We start from the raw sequence: 21052 nt of genomic DNA on the forward strand, positions 1-21052 counted from the left end.
TGGTAGAGCACTTGAGCCACAAGAAACACTTCAGAAAAAGAAGCTTGTGCATAATACCAAGGCCCTGAGTTCAAGTCCCAGGACTGGCAAAAACCAAAAACATATAAACAACCCCTCCCAAACAAACAAAAAAAAAACCAATCAAATGTAGTCTTCAAAGCTGAGTTGTACAGAGTAAAAAATAATCTGTAGACCCATGCATACATTTTGGGGAGACTAAGCAAAACTCCCTCTATTATTAGTATTATATCAGGTTTTGAACTGGGGTCTTGGAAAGAGTAAGACAACAATGACTTATAATGTAAGATGGCCTACACAGTGCATATTTCTTCTTTTAATGTACAATACACAGATGTTCACAATTGAAGATGTATCTCAAACAGGTGGAGGACAGTGGTTCCTATATTTGAACATCTGGAGAATTCAAGGTTATTTTCATGACCATAATTATTAAGTTCCACCTTTGAATAACTTGGTAACAATATTAGAGGATCTGATATTAGAGGATCTGTAATATCTGAGGCCAAATCTATCTGTTGTTTCTACTGCTTCCCTTGGTGAATGTGCAGGGAGACCCTATGGAATCCTTTCCAGTATTTCTACATACATAATGATTCCAACTACAATTTCTTATTAAAAATATTGACTTGGACCAACTCGGAAATAAGAAGACAGTGGGATGAGGAGGAATACACAGAGATTTCCTATACCCTGTTATTAAGGTAGGCAGAATCTTATACTTATCTCTAACCTGACAGGTTCGTGCTAGGGCTCCAATAACACAGTCCTAGGAAAAACAAAGGAAAATTATTTCCCCTCTAAAAGGTCACACCTGCCATGCAGCACTTAGAAGAGTACTAATCCTAGGTACCTCAAAACACGTATAAGAATGCCAGCAAGCCAACAGGTTTCCCATCAGAAAAGCAGGTGCACTGTTACTTGAGTATAAGAATAGGAACCAGTGCCTTGAGGAAGTAGAGGATAGAGGTGGAAAGATGTATCAAAGATGTGGTCAGGAGGTCAGCCAGGGCCCACCATTCTATTGGCTTTTCAGAACTGTGGCAAGAGCCAGGGAGTGGCCGTGAATGAGAGCAATGTGCTCTGCTTCTTTCAGGATCATCTAACCCCTTGGACTGATGGCTGCAGCTGAGAAATTCCACAGGGATTGAGGAGGGGAAGTGCCCAGGGCATGATGCAGGCACACAAATCCTCCTGGAGTCCTAATCATTCGGCCTGGGTACACACGAACATGAAGCCCAGTTGTTTGATCTTGCTACAAACTCTGCCTCCCTCATGAAGAAATCAGAGAGTGCTGGGAGCAGGAACACTTGCTTTAATGGATTTACAACTTGTGATTTAAAAAAGAAAAAGAGCCAGTCTTTAATGAACTATGTGCATTCTAATCACAACAGGTCTGTTCAGGGTTCCAAATGCAGAGAACTGTTGAGCAACACTTTGTTGAGCTTGTTGGGCTATAAAATATTGATGTATTAACCTAAATATTAGCAAATGACTTATACATACCTGTTTCAGTGTTTATTTGTATATGTATGTATGTTTCAATATTACAATTCTTAGCCAGGTGCCAATGGCTCATGCCTGTATTCCTAGGTACTCAGGAGGCTGAGATCTGAGGATCGTACTTTGAAGCCAGCCTGGGCAGGTTGTAAAAGTCTTATCTCCAATAACCTACCAGAAAAAGCTGCAAGTAGTCAAGTGTTAGAGCATTCGCCTTGAGCTAAAGTAGCTAGACCTAGTTCAGCCCCGGGACTGGGAGGGGGGGAAGGGGGAGAATATATTTCATATTTCTTCTCCCTTAATTCTACTCCTTCTCATCTATTGAAAGAAATAGCCAAAAACCTAACTTCTATTTTAATTTAAGGCTATCTCCAGTCTTAAATTGAGATTAGATTGAGCTAAGACTGGTAAGGCCTTCTTTATGAAGATTAAACAAATCATGTTACACAAGGGTTTCTATTTCACAGCAGCAGTCAATGGTGAAATGTAATATGATCAGATTAGGGGTAGTCCACAGCTACTCTTTTGTCATGGTAATAGCTTTGCTGAGCCCATACGTGCAGTCAGTCGCGTAACGCCAGAACCTGGGGCTGAACAGAGTCCTGTCAAAGTCCTCCTTACACTCTCCACCTGCCCTAGGGTAGTCCACACATCATTTGAAGCAAAGCTTAGTGACAGCTGCAGAAACATACTCGATGAAATTCAAATAGCAATCTAGAATGGTAGGGATGAGAATGCCCAAGTATTTGGTTTTTTAATGAATAGAACACAGTAAATCCCAAGCTCATTTGCAGCTGGTACTCAACCACAGTGGTGGTCAGTCAGTTTGGGAAGCTTCCTCATGTTCTTCCCTCCCAATATTCTGGCCATCTTGGCCCATTCCCTGAAATCTCCAGGATCTCTACACAAAATGGATACTAAAGAAACACCCAGCATTAAAAAAAAAAAACACATCTCCCAAACTTGCTTCCTACACAGAGACCAGCATCTATTATGATTTAGTGCTTATAGCAACCTCCTTGATAAAATTGTTTTAAATACCACTCTATCCACTACCACCATCATTATGGTACTTAGTGCACTGTGTCACAATTATTTCTTTTTGAGTCAGTTTCCATCTTCTATTCTCAAGCCTTTGAGGACAAAGAATCTGCTGAATTCATCTTTGAGCCCAAGCACCTCATGGAATGACAGTGAATAATAGGGAAACCCATGGATGAATGAACTAAAAAAAAAATCCAAGTTTATTGTGACACTTGGATAATAGAACATTTTCAAAGTTATTCTGATCCATGTGCAGGATGTGTTATTTCTTAGAAGTATTTTCCTGTAGATAGTGGTGGCCCTTAAGTTTTCTTTGACTTTTATATAGAAAGATGGAGATGAACTACCAATCCCCCGAAAGAACTAGAGTTTGTTGTGTGTTTTGTTCTTGTCTCTACTATATGCTCATGGAAGGGTAAGAAGGTTGACATGAGACCATCTTGTGAACAGAAATCTCATACACATTAAGAATCTCTTATCACTAGTGGCTCATGCCTACAATCCTATCTACTTGGGAAGGTGAGATTGGGAGATCAAGGTTCTAGACCAGCCCAGGCAGAAAAGTCCTTGAGACTCTATCTCAATGTAAAGAATCTGGGCTCGGTAGCACACACCTGTCATCCCAACTATGATGGAAAGCTTCAGATAGGTGGATCGTGGTCTGCATATAAACCTTGGCACGAAGTGAGATACTACGTCAAAAAATAACTACTGCAAAAATGAGCTGGAGACATGGATCAGCAGTTAAGTACCTGCCCAGCAACCATGAGGTCCCGAGTTCAAATGTGAATACTAGCCCCTAAAAAAAAAAGATAAGAAAAAGAAGCACCTCTTTAATCTAATTCTAAATTCTTCAAATATCCACAGCTTTTGAATGCACATAATCACTGAAAGGCAGCCTTGTGCTCCTGAATTCCCTACCCCTTCAATTTTAATGGGGAATCTTGTCATCTACACATGGCACAATTCATTGACTTTAGGAGAAAAATAACGCTGGAAATATTTTTTATCTTCACACTATTTTAAAATTAGAATTACAGGCTTTACAAAAAATTTCCAATGTACAATATTCCTATCTGGATGCCAGATAGGAACATAAAAAATTTTGTTTTAACACATTGAGCACCAGTTAGGACATAAGAGAGCACCATGGAAAACTTTCATTATGGAATATATTCTCCATCTTCTAGCGGAGTTTCTTTGTTTTCTTTTCCAGGGAGTCGTTTATGTGCTATGTTTAGGCCACACATGAAAGCAATATCTCCCTTGTGAGACTGCCTTTGGCTGATGCGGATGGTTTTGAGGCCAAGATTATGGTAATGATTTAAGAAAGAAAAGAAAGTCGAATAGAAGGAAAAGATGGAAGGAAAGGGGATTAGAGAGGTGAAAAATTTCCCCAATTCAATTCCACTCTGAGTCTGTCTTGGGATATTGAGAGGGGAGGGAAAGGAGGTCGGATGTTAAAACCAAAGGCAATGGAATGGTGCCTTCCTTGACTAACCAGGTAATCAATACCAGAAATTTTCCAGCCTGATACATTAAAGGATGATTAAAGATTGCAACAATAATCAAAATCCCATTTTCCAAGTTCAAGTCCCATTCTACCAAGTACTTAGAAGTCCACTGGGGCACGTGCCGCTGTGTTCAGTAGCAGCCACCAGGCCAGCTGTTCTTACCTTCAGTAGCTTGGATGCTCGCCAGTGTAGTAAGCCCCATGCTGGACTTGGGAAACTAATCCCCCTATTATTGCTTTTTCACAGGTGGGACACCTGCCCTTTTCTTTTACCAAGGTCTTCCTAATGACATATTAAAGGCTCCCCAAACTCAATGTAGCATTTGGATCATTCTATTTGAATGAAAAAGATAAATACAAGCATGAAACACTAGTAATGAGTGAGCTGAGTATTTAGTCTAGGGCCGGGCGCACTTGCAACAGATTTATCATTTCTGACAGGCAGATGAAAAGGAGGGATAGAAGGAAAGAAAAGAAGAAAGGGCATAAGGAGGGATTAAAAACTCAAGATAAAAACTGCCAATTTGTTGAAGGACTACTTCTAACTTTCCCCATGATGCATCTGATAAATTCCTATATGGTGATTTCAAATATAAAAGCAGAAGCAGGGCTGAAGGAGAACAGATTTCAGTGTTTAAGGGACTAGATTGTAATTCCATTGCTATTAGATCTGCGACTCTTTAAATGCGACTGGCCTCTGAGTCTCCTGTACAATAGAAATGATAAATTCAACCTAATGAAGTATTTGTTGATCCATTAAGCATGAGGAAGCCTTAGGGTTTGGGGGTCCGATTAAAACTGAGAAAAGATGTTACACATATATACAGGAGATGGATGATAAACAAGGCAGGAAATATCTTCCCCATATGACACAATTAGATACTCTAAGAGAAAATCAGCCAGTTATCAGTGGCTCACACCTCTATTCCTAACTACTCAGGAGGCTGAGATCTGAGGATTTCAATTCAAAGCTATCCCAGGCAGACAAATCTGAAAGACTCTTCTCTCAATTAACCAGCAAAAAGCCAGATACAGATGTGTGGCTCGAGTGGCAGAGTGCCAACCTTGAGAGAAAAAGCTAAAGGAGAACTCAAAGCCTTCAGTTTACCAGGGCGGGGAGAAAAAGGGGGGGGGAGGAATGAAAAAAGGAAGGAAGAGGAGGAGGAGGAGGAGGAGGAGGGGGAGGAAAAAGAAAGAAGCAGAGGCGAAGACCAAGAAGAGGAAGAAGAAAAGGAGAAGGAGGGGGAAGAGGAGGAAAAGGGGGGGGGAAGAGGAAGTAGATGAGGAAGAAGAGGAGGAAGAAAAAATAATAATCATTAGGATACAGAGATACTATATGAACTATAGTTTAGGACACTCATTAAGTGTCAACAACTATGAGTTCCTTCACTTGATATTTTAACCATACTACAATATGTAAGTACTCTTAAAATATTTAATATTCTATATTTTTAGACTTGCTTCTCCACAAAAGGCAATTAAAACATATTAGTACCTGGGGCTGGGGAGGTGGCTCAGTGGTAGAGCGCTTGCCTTGCATGCATGAGGCCCTGGGTTCGATTCCCCAGCACCACATAAGCAAAAAGAAAAAAGCCAGAAGTTGCGCTGTGGCTCAAGTGGTAGAGCGCTAGCCTTGAGCTAAAAGAGCTAAGGGACAGCGCCCAGGCCCAGAGTTCAGGCACCACGACAGGACCCCCCCCAAAAAAACATATTAGTACCTAAGAAATTTTAAAGTATGATTGTCTGTTCATGTTACGTAGGGGCCACTCATTTCATGAAGCCCAGCAATGAGCCCTGGCTGAGGTCAAAGGCTGAAAGTCAGGTGACATGTGTCAACATGGAAAGAAGGATGGGACAGCAAAGAAATCAGGGGTGCTTTGTGCAAACCCACAACAAGAACGTTCTCTGGGCTGGTGTAAGTGAAGCACACCTGTCTACCTATGATTCTATTTCTTGCCTGGGAGAAAAACAAGAGGCCAGGGACTGTCTAGGAAATGTGGAGATTTCTAGCTTCTAACCACTTGAAAACTCATCTATGAAATCGGCCTGTGCTACATTTTGAAAGCTGTAATCTTAAACAAATGATAGGAAACTGATACAACAAGTAAAACTGAAGCTTATAAAAAAATAATAATAAAAACCGCTGTTGACTTAGGTATATTTTCACCATCAAATATTAGATATAGTTGCTTTAAATACAAATAGGTACTATAAGAGAAAATCAACCATGTCCAGCGTCTAACATTTTTTATCTTTTTTTTTCACTCATTCTTACAATCTAAGCATTTTATGAGTTCTTCATAGTATTACCTTTAATCAGTCTTCCTATTACTTTTAATTACATTTTTGAAATCCTACTGTGTTGAGTGACAAAAAACTTAATACCCTCTTTTCACAAGAAGTTGTCCTGTGCTGGCAGCTTCTATGCTGGTGGACAAAGTAGTTCTGGTGGACAAAGTAGTTCCTTCTTTGGATATGTCATTTCAGGGCTCATGTTTGGTTTAAGTACATAATTAATTTTAGAATAAATTACATAATCCTCGATTCTACTGAACATATTTGTTGTGACTACTTTTACTAATACATCTGAACCTTTTTATGCATATAACTTATTATCTTTAAAATGACTCTTTCTTTGGGTTAGAATATCAGAAACACCACTCAGGACATGGCACTGGTGACTCATGTCTGTAATTCTAACTTCTCTGGAGGCTTAAAATCTGGAGATTTCAAGTTCAAAGTCAGAATGGGGGGGGGGAATGTAAGTCACTATCTCTAAAGTAACTAGAAAAAACTCAACTGGAGTCATCGTTCAAGTGGTAGAATACAAGTGGTACAAGTAAAGCCTAGCAAGCATGAGGCCCTGAATTCAAGCCTAGGTACAATGAAAACAAGGACAGAAATACAGGAAAAACAGACAAGAAAAAAAGGAAGGAAGGAAGGAAGGAAGGAAGGAAGGAAGGAAGGAAGGAAGGAAGGAAGGAAGGAAGGAAGGAGGGAAGGAAGGAAGGAAGGAAGGGAGGGAGGGAGGGAGGGAGGGAGGGAGGGAAGGAGGGAAGGAGGGAAGGAGAGAAGGAGGGAAGGAGGGAAGGAGGGAAGGAGGGAAGGAGGGAGGTATAAAGGGAGGAAGGAGGGAGACTTAGATCAAAAAGAATTAAAGATCCAATTTGTGGAAATTGACAGCTATTACCCATTTTCTGACACATTTAAGTTAACTGATATTACTACACAACTACTAATAGTTACAATGTTCATACCTCTAATGAATGCTTAATTAAAATTTCATTCATTTGGAAATTTCTAAGTTGATAAATGAAAGAGCTTGCCTTAGTTTAACTCACATTTCTTTCCGGTTAGGCTGGGCCTTATCTGAGTGGCACTCTCTCTTTTACAAACATGGTTTATGTGTTTTATCTGGATGGATTTTGAGAGTAACAAAGGCTGATTTTGAAAACTTGTGTTTTGAAGTTGTCAACCTCACTACCATCTTCGTCTGGACACCTAGTGTAACCCAGTCATTCCACAGAGGTCCCACACCAGCACCTTATGCTCTCTGCAATGGTTGGATCAAGATGGGCCTCTCAAGTCTTAGTTGATAGCCATCTCTCCATTTCTGTCCTTTCCAAAGTCTGCAATCCAGACTTGCTCACACTCAGCTTGCAAAACCCTCTGCAAATTTTGTCTTCTTTCAGAAACCTTTGAAGAGGGAAGATGACAAACACCATGACCACTGTGTATCCCCACCCTCACCAAGATGGCTTGTTTCTCAACACCCTGTGTTGCAATCAGCACCACAGCTGCCAAGCTATTCCTTGCCCAGATGTGCTCCATCGGTTGCATAACTCCACAGGGGGCCCACATAAAGCTTCAAACTGCTCATCATCAACTCACCATGAGCTTTCCAGAGGCTGGTGTAGGATTTAATGGGTTAATCTGTGCCTGGACTGGCACCCGCAAAGAAGCTTTGGCAGGTTGAAATGTACTCTGCAGACAGATTTACTGTCATTCCCTAAATTTCCAGATGGAACTACTATCATATATATAAGGAAGCCTGTTCCAGAAAACCCCTAAAAGGTATGTGTGTGGGGGGTGTTTGTGTGTGTGTGTGTGTGTGTGTGTGTGTGTGTGTGTGTGTGTGTGTGTGTGTGTGTGTGTGTGTGTGTGTGTGTGTGTGTGTGTGTGTGTGTGTGTGTGTGTGTGTATTAGGAGAGAGGAGAGAGGAGGGGACGAGGGAAGGAGAGGAGGGAGGGGAGAGAGGAGAGAGGAGGGGAGGGAAGGGGAGAGAGGGGAGGGGAGGCAAGAAGGGGAGGGGAAGGGAGGAGACAGGAGGGCTGAGAAGGAGGGGAAGATGAGGGGGGAAGAAAAGAGAGGAGGGAGAAGGGGGGGAGAGGGAGACAAAGAGAAGGAAGAGGGGTATACACACATGCTTGCAACACAGACCTGGGCTTCATATTTCAGACTTACTAACCCCCTTACATACCTTCTAGTTCCTAAAAATAACTTCTTGGGATATTCATCCCTTAAAAATCTGTGTAGGGCAGAGCACCATGGCTCTTGCCTGTAATCCTTGGTACTCAGAAGGATGAGATTAGAGGATCGTGCTTGGACGCCAGCTGAGTCAGGAAAGTCCAAGAGACTCTTACCTCTAATTAACCACCAAAAAACCAGATGTGAAGCTGTGGCTCTAGTGGTACAGTGCTAGCCTTGAGCAAAATAGCTCAGGGACAATGTCTAGGCACTGAGTTCAAGCCCAAGCACCAGAACATACACCCCAAATAATTTGTGTTGTAAATGACTAGACACAACTCCACAACTCCACAATTCCTTGATGGATATAATGAAAACATGGAGCTACACTGGACCCATGGGATAAATCCATTTCCCTTTGAGCTCGCCCCTCCATTCCATGTGTATTTATTTAAAAAGAAGAACATGGTTGCAGCAAATCTTTTTGTTTTTTTTTGGTTGTGAGGATTGAAGTCTAGGCCTGGGCGCTGTCCCTCAGCTATTCAGCTTAAGGCTAGCACTCTACCACTTGAACTACAGAGCTACTTCCTATGGAAAATCTTTTAAAATAAGTATCCCAAAAGAATTTTGTTATATAATCTAGCATTTCATCATTGACTGCTAGATATTTAAGGACTTAAGGTTTAGCTCTCATCCACAACAAACTATATCCTTTCAAGTACTGTAGCTTTTTAAAAAGTGGGTTATGAACTTAGGGCCTGGGCATTGTCTCTGAGCTATTTTGCTCAAGGCTAGTGCTCTACCACTTTGAGCCATGAGACCACTTCTGGTTTTCTGGTGTCTCAGGGACTTTCTTGCCCTGACTAGCACTGAACTGCAATCCTTAGAATTTAGTCTCCTGAAAGTGAGGATCAGTGGGGCACCAGTACCCACCTCTGCAGCTTTATCTGTTTGTGTGGTTGACTGATACTCAATGTTCCTCTTATGTTCTTACGATAGCTTATATAATTTAAGATGCTATCATTTTTTTTCCAGGTTGCTTTCTCCAAAGGCTGGAAACACTGATTTCTTTAACATGTCCTCACAGATTATCATCTTTAAGAGTCTATTATTTTGCTGTCTCCACTTGAGTTCTACTAGTTTTTCAGTGTTATGCCCATGGCTTAATAGCTACAACTGAAAATAAGAACTTAAGAAGTAAGTAGAAAGGAAGCAGATTCATTCAGGTCATTAAAAATAAGTAGATTACCTAGGCGAAGGTCAGCATTCAAAGTCTGTGTAACTGTTTGGACTAATTGAGAAATTAATCCAAGTGTTTGATATGACTATTTCTAGGCTGCCACCTCTATACTACCATTGACTTTATTTGAAAGGAGAATAGCAACTCCTTGTTAAAAAAAAAAACCATTATTGTAGAAAATGAAGCATAGAACATAAGACTAAAATATACAAGCTAATGTGTGAAATCGAAAGAGATCTCCCCCAGGCTAAATTCACACTTCAGACTCATGTTTAATAGGTATGTGATTATAAGAAGTGATATGTCTTGATAGACTGGAAAAATAGCTGAAAAAAAAAATATACTAACACTTCATTTTTTTATTTATTAGAGCTCTTCATAATATTGGAGAAAAGGCTTGGTGCTGGTGGATCAGGCCTGTAATCCTAGCTACTCAGAGGGCTGAGATCTGAGAATCACGGTTCAAAGCCAGTCTGAGCAGGAAAGTCAGTGAGACTCTTATCTCCAATTAATCACCAGAAAACTGGCTTGGGCGGTAGAGCGCTTGCTTGGAGCTGAAGAGCTCAGTGACTGCACTCAGGCCCAGAGTTCAAGCCCCATGAAAACAACAACAAATTGGGGAAAGGCACATTTTGTTTTTTTAGTGCTAGTATGGTAGCTTGGGCTCTGAGCTTTATGCTGTCCCTGGGCTTTCTCACTCATAGCTGATGCTCTGCATCTTTTTCCATGCCTCAGTCCAGTTTTTCTGCTAGTTAATTAGAGATGGAGTCTTTTGGACTTTTCAGGCTGACTTCAAACGTTGATCCTCAGAGCTCAGCCTCCTAAGGAGCTAGGATTACATGTGTGAACCATAGGTGCCTACAGACATTTGAAACTGATGTTTTCCCCCAGTGACTTTAACATTGAAAAAATGAGAAACAATAAGATAGGTAATAAAATACATTAAGAATTTTAATGAGGAAGTGTCGCTGTAGCTCAAGTGGTAGAGCGCTTGCCTTGAGCTGAAGAGCTGAGGGACAGCGCTCAGGCCCAGAGTTCAGGCCCCATGACCGACAAAAAAAAAAAAAAAAAAAAAAAAAAGAATTTTAATCACTCACGGTGATACATGCCTCTAATCCTAGCTACTCTAGAGGCAGAAATAGGATCACAATTTGATATTGACTCTAGCAAAGAAAAAAATAAAAATTCTACCTAAATAAATAAGCAACAAAAGGTCTAGGGGTATGGTCCAAGTGGTAGAGAATGAGTTTGAAGCTTTGAGTTCAAACCCTAGTATCAAAAAAATTAATGTATAAATGTATATCTCTTTCTGTATGTAAGTTACCTTTGAAAGCTTTATTCAGGCCTTGTCAATTGAATGAAGTACATGAACTTACACATTCACTTGAAAGCCAAAATATAAATGCCAAAACATTGCATGCTTCCCAGAAGTTTGGATTGACAGTGTAAAACTTAAGCACTCATAACAAATACAGCTATATTCTAAACATTTATCAGAATTTCCCAGGGCTGCATGAATATAATTGTAAGCAAGGCCTGCTTTGTATTTCAGATGAAAGCAACTGTCTCCTTGAGAAAATTTATTCTGTTTTCCATTGTCAATATTCATTAACCTTAATAACCTTTCATCTATTAATCAACTTTGCATTTAGCAAATGATAATGGTGTGCATATCCCTGAGACAATGACAAAAGTAATTTTTCATATTGTTCCTATGGAGCATACCTACTAGGCTGGTGAGTGCAGTACAGGGGCCTACAATGACATTCTTGATCTACTTAATCAGGGTATCAGATAAATTAATTGGATTAACTGCCCATTAAACCATTTGGTAAGTGAACATGCTTATAAAAACAAATCATGAATCATTAAAGTCATGTAGGGTAAAAAATGTTAAAATAATGAATTTTAAGTCAGGTATCAGTAGCTCACGCCTATTATCCCAGCTAAGTCAGGAGGCTGAGATCTGAGGACCATAGTTTGAAACCAGCCTGGACAGGAAAGCTCACCAGACCTCTTATCTCATATTAACTGCTAGAAAACCACAAATGAAGCTTAGGTTTCTCAAAGTGGTAGAGTGCTACCCTTGAGCAGAAAAGCTCAGGGACAAGATCCAGGCTCTGAGTTCATGTACTAAGACAGACAGACAGACAGACAGACAGACAGACAGACACACACACACACACACCCACACACACACAATGTTTTTAGGACAAACATAATACATAATAGACAATAAGAGACAATGGAATTCAGCTATATGAATATTTATCTTAAAACTTCAGTGCAAGTCCTATCCATTGCTCTAGAGAACTCGGGGAAAAATGTAAATTTACGGGATTGATAAGGTCCTTCCAGGCCTGCATTTCCATAATGCTAAGAAACACAAAACCAGCCTCCTTACCTCTGGCCTCCTATCTCACCCTCTTCCTCCACTATTTGAATTAGGACAAAAGTAGAGTATTATCCTTAAACAGTTTAGCTGTTAGTTGAGAGTTACTATTGTGCTGCCTAGTCATGGGCCCAACAGTGCCCTGTGGGTTTTAGGTAGCATGGGTCTGTATTAGAACCTGTGAATGCCAGCCTCTACTACTTCAGCCAAGAACAACAGGCAGCCAATGAATCTGAAGGGGAAGAAGGAAGTCACTTTAAAATGGAAGTAGACTGAAAGACAATCTGCTTTAAGCATTTTCAAACTGTGTCTTCATCACTGGCGTTGAATGCAGTGCTGAGATCAAGTGTAGAAGACTGGAGGAGAGGAGACCAGGCCTCTGCTCACTGTGGAGGGTGTGAGTAAAGTTTCATTCTTAAGGCAATTGAACAGTTCTGTGTCCGGCTTGCTGGCTGTCACTCAAAAAGGCAAATTCGGGAAGAGAGAATGGAGGATGGATCTGGTACAGCAGTTGTGGGTATTTTCTTGTTTCCCTTCTTGGCCAGTTCTGGAATGTTACCTACTTCCAATATTTGTCTATGTAGCCTCTTGATTTGTCTAAGCTTTTGGCAATGTTTGACTCTCAAACAACTTTTATGGTAATTTTCCTATAGTCTCTGAAGCAAAAGATGGAAGAGGAGAGTAAGGGAAGAGGAGTGAGAAGGGGAATTGGAAGAGAAACAGCTCATGTTGGGATAGCATACAGTGTTGGACATTTTTTGTTTTGTTCTGTTTCTATAATTAAGAATGAGAACCTTGGAACTACTTAAAAGTACCCTCTCATATTTATGGTATTCCTTCCTAGCACTTACAGTACAATTAAATCAAGTATGCTGATATTATTTAACTTTAAGGGTTATATAAACAAATTGCCGCATATACTTTAATCTGTATTTCTCTCCCCCCCCTTTTTTTTTGTCAATCAGTGAGACTTGAACTCTGGACCTGGGCGCTGTCCCTCAGCTCTTCAGCTCAAGGCAAGTGCTATACGATTTGAGCCACAGTACCACTTCCAGTTTTCTGGGGGTTTATTGGAGATAAGAATTTCACAGACTTTCTTCCTGGGCTGGCTTTGAACCGTGATCCTCAGATCTCAGCCTCCTGAGTAGCTAGGATTACAGGCGTGAGCCACCAGCACCCAGCCTGCATTTTTCTTTAGTTGACTTGAACACGTGAACATTTGCATAAGCAGAACTGTTAAAGCAAGCTTTTCTCAACCAAACATGAAATCTAAGAAAGCATGGTTCAAAGAAAATTTTATCTTTTAGAAGCTTTAGCACTTTTAACAACTCTTACTCCCATGGGCTTGAATACACACTCTCAGCCAATGAATATACGGAGACCTGTAGTGTACATGCACAATGGAATATTAGCCCTGAAAAGCTTAAATGCTACCCTTTGCAACAACATGGATTAACTCATGAAATAAGCCAGACATAGAAAGACAACTTCTACATGTTCCCTTCAGTTTCTCCTATGTAATTAATTATAGATCCCACATAGAAGCTGAGAGGAAATAGATGATGGCTACCAGGGCCTAGGGAGAGAAGGAGGAAGAGAGCAGGAAGAGAGGTTAATCAGTGGGTACCAAGTTATAGGTAGGCCAGAGCAAGAAGTTCTGAAGTGCTGTCGCACAGTAGAGCAAATATAAGCAACTCTAAAGCATCATCCCTGTAGCAGGCCTACAAACCAGCATTACAGGCCGACCTACTCTCTCTGCTCACCTCAAAAGCCTCCACACACCTCCTTCTGAGACAGGCTATGTCCTAGGACTCCATTTTGAATGCCAGTGTCTGGGACAGAACAGCCCAAAAAGCTTTTGAAACCTGATTTTTTTTAAAACAAGGCACTTCTCGCTTGCTTGTATCTGGCCTCCAGATACAAATGACAAAGAGAAAGAAAAGCTTGTTTTCCTTGGCGAGCTTGCAGAGCCTTGTGGAATGAAGACTCTTGCCATGTCAGCCGATTCTCCCGCAATGTGGATGGATGATCTTCTCTGCTGTGCTTTTATCAGAGGTCAGTGCAAGAGTGGTGTTAAATATGACAGCTCATTCTGAAATAGAGCTTGCTATAATCCAGTAATTCAGGCTGAACTACAGCAAAGTCTTACCATCCTTTAGCTGGATTTCCTTCTAAGTCTTTCTTTTTATTTGTTCTTAGCATCTAGAATGTATCCATCGCTCAGCTAGTCAACTGAATACTTCCATTGTTCTGTTAGAATATTCTTCGTCATTCACTGAATCATTTTAACTGTATAACGGAATGTTTACTGTAATTGAAAACCTTGCTTTAGAATCATTTGTTTATCCTTTTGAATGGATTCAAATATTAATTCATTCGACATCCACAAAAAAATGTCACTTTCTGGTTCATACTGTGTTAAGCACCAAGTATGAAAAGCTGAAAGAACATAGAATTATTTTCTAGAGGAGGAGTCCAGGATGCAGTCTGAGTCAGCACACAAAAATCATGAGAACTACAACCTATTTGAGCTCAGAAACTAAAAAAGCTCACACAATAAAAACCTGGTGTGTGGTTCCTACGGCAGTATAATAACATCCCCAAAATTAATTCTCAAGAGATTTAAGGTAATGTAGAAAGTACTCTTGGCTCCCCTGTAGTGTTAGAAAGATTGTGTGATATAAAAATAAATTTGTTTCCACCATCTGGGTCACCAGCAATTATTGTATCTTTAGAATGGGCAGGGTAAAATGTATTCCTTCTATCTTGTATTACTGACTATCCTCAGAACTGATTGGTAAAAGGTTTCCTTCAGCACAGCTCTGGTTTTTAAATCAAAGCTTCGCCAGGATAATATTCATCTATGGTCTTAATTACAGAAAAAAATACCTATAATTTATCTTTACCTATAACTTTCTTCTATCAGTGACCTTTTCTTTCAACACCCGAGTGTTGAACACATCTTAGTGTTTTCATCTTTGTAGGAGGCATCGAGGAATCAAAGGTATTACATCTATTCCCTGCCCTTGCGTGGCTTCCAGTCACATAGTAGATACAGATGGGAAGAATGCAGCCATATATGTGCAGTCATATGATTTAAAGGGGCCGTGAGCTGAGGGGACTCTTAAGTTTTCTTTGGGTGGAAGATCATCCAAACAAAGGTTTGGGGAGTTTGTGACATGAGTTTGGAAATGGGCATAGTGAATTGTTCCTTTTTAACACCCACAATTTTTATGTTTTTCTATCGGAGAATAGGAAAGAGAAGAAAAGATGGCCGTGAGGGAAACTGACATGATGTGACACTTGGGAGAGGGGAGCGGATAGAAGCTATTGTTTTGTTTTTTCTATTTTATATATTTGCAGAAGCCGGTCTACTCTCTATTGTATTATATGCAGAAAGAACATTTTAGAATGGATTGAACAGTCTTGCTATATTTTGTCATAAGCAGTGTGGTCTCGAATGTATAGAGTAATACAAGTTGTTGTATGTCTGTTTAGGAATTTTCCTTGCGTAGACTTTTTTAAAACAAAAACCTTTTACAATCACATTATTTGGCATTGAGAAGAAGCATGTAAACACACTAGTTTGACTCAGTGATTCACATGACTGTTGGGGAATTAATAGTATCAGAAATTCATAGACTAGACTTCTTAAACAAATACTTCAATTTGTTTCTCAAAGGTACCTAAATAGATGAATACTTCTTTGTTTGGAAGTTCTATTAAATTTTCATTGCAGTATCAGGTTATAAAGCTGCTCTGTCTTTTAGAAAGTTTGACTTAAAAATGACAGTATCAAACGTATTATGTTTTAAATACCTTTCCCTCATTGCACTATATTTTTTATCCCATAGTACTCTGTGAGAGATTTTTTTTCAGAAAAAAACTCATTTCGTTCAAAATGTTAGTCTCTGGAAACAGTACAGTTAAAGCAGTTTGGGTTCATTACTAACATTTATTAAATATTATAACTGCAAGAAGAACAAATGGAATTAATTTTCTCTATCTTTCCAATCTGAGGAGATTCACTCAAGTTTTGTATGTCCTTTCCTTTTTCTGAATAGATGATCCAAAACATATTGTTTTGACATGAAACACAAACCTCTGGGGTACAATGAAGAATTACAAGTTAAGCCATAATATCTAGTATGGTGTCTAGTAGATTGGAAGGACCTTATGCATTTTTCCTGTCAAGCACAAAACATGTCATTCTCAATTCATATGTGTGAGGCAGAGGAGATACGCAGTAAATTGCAATGGCATCTTGCAGGGAAAGTACTGGCCATGCATGAGACGATTCTGAATTCTGCCAGCTCTACTCCCCTCTAGCACTGAGACTTTGGGCAAGTGACTGAGACTCTGAAATGTGTCCTTACTTGTTCCATGTGAACACTGCTACTTGGCCCAGAATGTCTATGAGGATCAAATGAGACAAATTATGCTTCTAGCACAATGTGTGGCATGATGTGAGTTTAGTAATTGAAGGAAATTGATCGCAACAATTCCAAGTGAGACGATAGCTAAAAATGGAACAGTTTCACTGAGGATGGACAGAAAGGAATATATTTTGATCATGTTCATAACTGGGTACAATTATAAAAGAAGAGTATGAAGCAGAAGGCCATTTGATTTTTGAGTTACCCAAAGAAGATTCAACATAGATGTTAACTGTTGAGAATCTTGGGCTCCACATCTCTTGCCAGTTACATACAAATTAGAACTATTGATTGTTGTCCTGAGTTTAATGAATATTATATTTAAATTTTAATCCTATAGCCAAGAGCCACTGGCTTAAACCTGCAATCCCGGCTCCTTGGGAGGCTGAGATGTGAAGATCCACGTTTGGAGCCAGCCCAGCCAGGAAAGTCTGTGAGACTCTTATCCCCAATTAATCACCAAAAAGCTAGAAGTGGAACTGTGGTTCGAGTGGTAGAGCACTAGCCTTGAGTACAAAGTTAAGGGACAGACAGTACCCAGGGTTTGAGTTCAAGTCCCAGTACTGGCACACCGGCACGCATGCGCCTGAACCCCTCCCCTACCCCACAGAGTTATCGAACTCTTCTGTGCCGCCTTATCTGTAAACTGGGACATCACATACCACTTGTCATGTCAAGTTGAGGCGGAGAACGAATGATCTCACACTTGTGTCAAGCATAGAGCCTGGCGTACTCCTATGCTGTGTCCATGTTAGCTGTTAACATGTTAGCTGTGGATGATAATGACAGTGACCCAGGCTGGCAGTGGTGTGTGCAGAAGCTAACACAGCCCAGCGCAAACTGTCAATAAAGACCTGGAAGGAAGTCGCCAGCCCCGTTCCCACTTCCACCCCTGTTGTAGTCTGAGTGGATCCTTATCAATGATTCCACATCCACATTGCCCTCTAGTCTCTGAGTTCAGGAGATGTGATGGTCATCTCTATTTGAGACTTGTTTCAACTCTTTGAAATGTAAATAAGTAAGACTTTTTAGGCAACCTGGATGCTTGGGACACAAACATTAGCACAGCCCTTCTCCAACACCGAAAAACTATTCTAAATAGAAATGTTTTGCTGTCTTTTTTTTTGCAGTGACGTCAGAATTTTCCCAACTGTTTCTCTGTCAGCCAGATCTCAGCCTCCTGAGTGGCTAGGATTACAGGTGTGAGCCACCGGGGCCAGGCTGGCTTCTCCTTTTTAATAAAAACCTGTCATGTTTTTTAATATATGCCTTATACCTGCCTGTAATTCTGAAAGAGCATCCTCCAAAGCCACTGGTAGCCTTCAATGTTCAATGCGTTTTTCTTCTTTTCAGTTCTCATCTTTAGGATTGAAGGCAGCACTGACACCTCTCCTTTCTGCTTCTCTGACACCAGAGGATTGATCCTAGCCTTCATTCCACCCCTCTGTGACTACTGCCTTAACACCAATGTGCCTCCTCCCCCAGGCTCTGTCATCATCCCATTGTCCTCCTCTCTCCTCTCTCTTCTGCAAGCTGGCCTCCATCACTTCTGCTTCTACTTGACTGAATACTAGATTGCCCACAAAGCCCTCTACACAATGCCAACCTGCATTTCCAAGAGAGTCTCCTGTCAACCTCTGGAAGTGTCAGACTCTTCAAATACAAAATTCTACAACAGAACCGATACTCCCTCAGAGGCAGCAGAGTATATTCCCTGTCTCTCCCATTCCAGCTTTATTCAATGAACTTTGACTGCTCCTTGTCCCTCATGCCCACCAGAAAACTGGTACCCACACTTTCCTTCCTCTGCTTCCATTTATTCCATCTTAGTTGAAGTCTTCAGTTCCATTCACACAACCTCGTATAAAAGTTGAAATGAGCTACTGGCTGCCAGCATTGCTCTTAAATTAATCTCCCTTAAGAACATCTCTGATGATATATTTCCACAGCCCTCAAAAGTCATGGAAGGATAAAAGGCAAAAGCAAAACCACTTCAGCCTCGCACTGAGAATTTTCTGCACTATCCTCCGATTATCCAGTCTCCCCTGTTCCCTCTGGGTATTCAGCCTTTTGGCGAACTGATTACGTCTTTGTGAGCACTCCAAGTGAGTCTGTTGGTATTTGCACTGCTTGTAACCAGGAACATTATCCAGCACATAAAACTGCTCAATAAATATTTGCTAAAAGAATAAATGATAGCACACGAGAATCCTCTGCCCTGAAAACCTACCCAGTATATTTTAGAAGGATGAGGTAGATGTTACAGCAAGGTTTAGTAACTCCAGAGAATGGAATCAAAGCCAAAAAAGTAAATAGGAGGGGAGATAAGTCACTATGGAAGCCCCCGGAGGACCCTCTCCCTAAAAAGATTATTAGCTCTGTTGGAAAGCACATGAGTTTTCTAGACTTAAGTAAAAGGGCAAATGGTAACTTGCCAATGAAGCTCCCAGTACTACACATTTTTTTTAAAGAAGTTCAGTTTCTGTTGTTCTTTATTTACTTAAAAATGGGTGTCACCTATCAGAGTCATTTGTCAAGGGCTGAACAGTTGCAGCGTAACGAATCGGAACCTTTCATTGTGAATAATGCATAATTAACATACTAGCCAGAGGATGCCGAAGGCTTCACTCAAAAACATTCTGGTACCAAAGGAGAAAAGGAATCTTAACTTGGTAAATTAAAACACATGGTGCATGTTTGACTCTTAACATCCATAAAAGCTGAAGGGAGAGATGCCAATTTGTCTAGTAATGACGATAAAGTTGGAAGAACAGGGGGGGAATTCCGCCCCAAAGTGACTGTGTTCCAGATAATCTCTCTCTTGCCTTTGCGATGTGGTTTATGATAAAGATTTTATAGTAAGGATTTGAACCATATAACGCTGAAAAGACTCAAAAGTAAATATAAAAGTTCCATAATCTGTTCTGTAATTAGTCCTGATTTTTATCACATAAGTAGAGATCTTATGTAAATAATAAATCAATGCTATACTTGATTTCCTCCTGGACTGTTAGAATTCCTTTGACTAGTCATTTGACTATTCTCCAACTACACTTTGTTATTGTGTGTGTTTGTGAGTGTGTGTGTGTGTATGCACAAGTGCTGGAGCTTGAACTCAGGGCCTCAGATTTTGACTTGGCTTCTTTTACTCAAAGCTACACTTGAACCATACCTTCACTTGCAGCATTTTTGCTGGTTGATTGGAGATAAGAGTCTCAGACTTTTCTGTCCAGGCTGGCTTTGACCATTGATCCTTAGATCCCAACCTTCCAAGTAGCTAGGATTACAGGTATGTGCCAACGGTGCTATTCTAGTCATTTTTTACTCATAGAAACCCAGGGAAGCTGCTTAAAAAACAACAAAACCACATCAGGCTCCATTCACATATCTTTTATGGAGTTAGTTCAATGACTCTTGACAGTGCCCAAAGCATGATCCAAACATCACAAATAAGTTCAGTAACAAGACTGTGGCACTGAATGCTACTGTACAGTCCAACAGAAGGGGAAAACAAGTCAGTAGATAGTAAGAGGCCCTGCTGGTACCTAGTCTGCGTGGTGTCTCCCCTACTCAGGATGTAAGCTTGAGGATCTTGAGGGTGGAATACGGACCTGCCTATCTACTACCTACTGTTCCAAGGAACCTTCAAGTAAGGCAAGAGCTGTGGCTAAATATCAGTTCTGAAAATGCTACTTTCGATTCATGCTGTTGTATTGTTCTTCCTTGTAATAAATTAAAAAAAAATCCCCGAGGAGATCAGTACATTCAAGAAGCCTCGGGATTACAGAAAAACTTTTGGCTAAGCATAAAAATAAAGGAGCTTACAGTTAAAACACAGTATTACTCAGCCTTTCCTCCCAACATTTCCCTACTCCTCCAAAATGGTACCAGATACAGCAAAAAGGCCTGAAACCCAGCTGCTTTTTCTGTAGTGACCTATGTCACTGAAATGGACTCTAGGGTATATGTGCCAATCAAGAAATAGTCATCCACATGATCTTGTATTTAAAGAATCCCATAGACTCCACTCCCAAATTACTCAAGCTGATTCAAAACTTTGGCAAAGTAGCAGGTTATAAAATTAAGCCCAAAAATCAATGGCTTTTCTGTATGCCAACAATGAGAAAAGTGTGGCTGAAATTAGGAAAGCAACTCCATTTGTAATAGCCCCACAAAAAATAAAATACCTAGGAATTAACTTAACCAAAGAAGTGAAGGACCTCTATGATGAAAACTTTAAAATCTTGAAAAAGGAAATCAACACAGAACTTTAAAAATGGCAAAACCTCCCATGCTCCTGGATTGGCAAGATTAACATCGTGAAAATGGCAATACTTCCCAAGGCTATCTACAAATTCAATGCAATACCTATCAAAATTCCAACCTCATTCTTCAAGGAAATAGAAGAGGCAATCCAAAAATTCATATGGAACAATAAAAGA

At 40.3% G+C, this 21052-nt stretch overlaps 1 protein-coding gene and 1 non-coding gene across 2 annotated transcripts in view; one reads left to right on the forward strand and one right to left on the reverse strand.

Annotated features, from left to right (window-relative positions):
- Positions 1 to 21052, reverse strand: part of Col25a1 (collagen type XXV alpha 1 chain) — a 415569-nt gene that overhangs the window by 209677 nt on the left and 184840 nt on the right. The gene's annotated exons all lie outside the window — the stretch shown is intronic.
- On the forward strand, positions 5580 to 5648 carry Trnaa-ugc (transfer RNA alanine (anticodon UGC)). The gene has a single exon. It is a non-coding gene; the product is annotated as a tRNA-Ala (tRNA).

The sequence above is a fragment of the Dipodomys merriami genome, unplaced genomic scaffold (genome assembly GCF_024711535.1).
Source record: "Dipodomys merriami isolate MVZ:Mamm:240054 unplaced genomic scaffold, mDipMer1.0.p SCAF_15, whole genome shotgun sequence".
In the NCBI taxonomy this organism is placed as follows: Eukaryota; Metazoa; Chordata; class Mammalia; order Rodentia; family Heteromyidae; genus Dipodomys; species Dipodomys merriami.